The sequence below is a fragment of the Orycteropus afer genome, unplaced genomic scaffold (genome assembly GCF_000298275.1).
Source record: "Orycteropus afer afer isolate SDZICR_OR568_19922 unplaced genomic scaffold, OryAfe1.0 scaffold00178, whole genome shotgun sequence".
NCBI classification, from domain to species: domain Eukaryota; kingdom Metazoa; phylum Chordata; class Mammalia; order Tubulidentata; family Orycteropodidae; genus Orycteropus; species Orycteropus afer.
Window position 1 is genome coordinate 2197829 of NW_006921765.1, and position 947 is coordinate 2198775.

A 947-nucleotide genomic window follows, 5' to 3' on the forward strand; every position below is an offset into this window, starting at 1 on the left:
CCATATCTTTAGAGAATGCTGATGGGATTTGGATTGGGATTGGATTGGTAGTATAGATTACTTTGGGAAGAATTGGCATTTTCACAATGTTCAATATTCCTATCCACAAAGATGGTATGTTCTTCTATTTATGTAGATCTCATGGTTTCTTGTAGTAGTGTGTTGTAGCTTTCTTTGTACAGGTCTTTTGTGCCCATGGTATGATTTATTCCCAAGTATTTAACTTTTCTGGTTGTTGTTGTTATGTGCCATCGAGTCGGCCCCAACTCATAGCGGCCCCTCCTTGGGTTTCCGAGGCAGTTTCACTACAGAAGTAGGATTTCCCAACCTTGTTCCAAGGAGTGGCTGGTGGGTTTGAACCGCTAGCCTTCTGGTTAGCTGTCAAGTGCCTTAGGCACTATGCTACCAGAGATCCTTAGCTATTGTAAATGGTGTTGACTTCCTTACTCCCTTTTCGGCAATCTCTTTGCTGGAGTAGAATAAACCAACTGATTTTTATATGTTAATCATGTATCCTGTCATTATGCTAAAACTTTCAATTAGTTCTAGTAGTTTTCTTGCCAGGTCTCTTGGGTTTTCTATGTATAGAATCATATCATCAGCAAAGAGGGATAGTTTTACTTCTTCTTTACCAGTTTGGATGTCTTTGATATTTCCCTTTCTTGCCTTCTTGCCCTGTTAGGACTTCCAATACAGTGTTGAATAGAACTGGTGATAGAGGGCATTCTTGTCTGGTTTCTGTTAGCAAGGGGAATGGTTTCACTCTCTCCATTGAGAATAATGTGGCTGTTGATTTTGCATATAAGTCCTTTATTTTATTTATTTATTCATTTATTGTGATTTCAGTGAAGATTTACAGAGCAAATTCACTTTCCATACAGCAGTTCACATATATTTTGTCTCATAACATTGACCACAGTTTACCACAATGCAACAGCTCCCCTCCC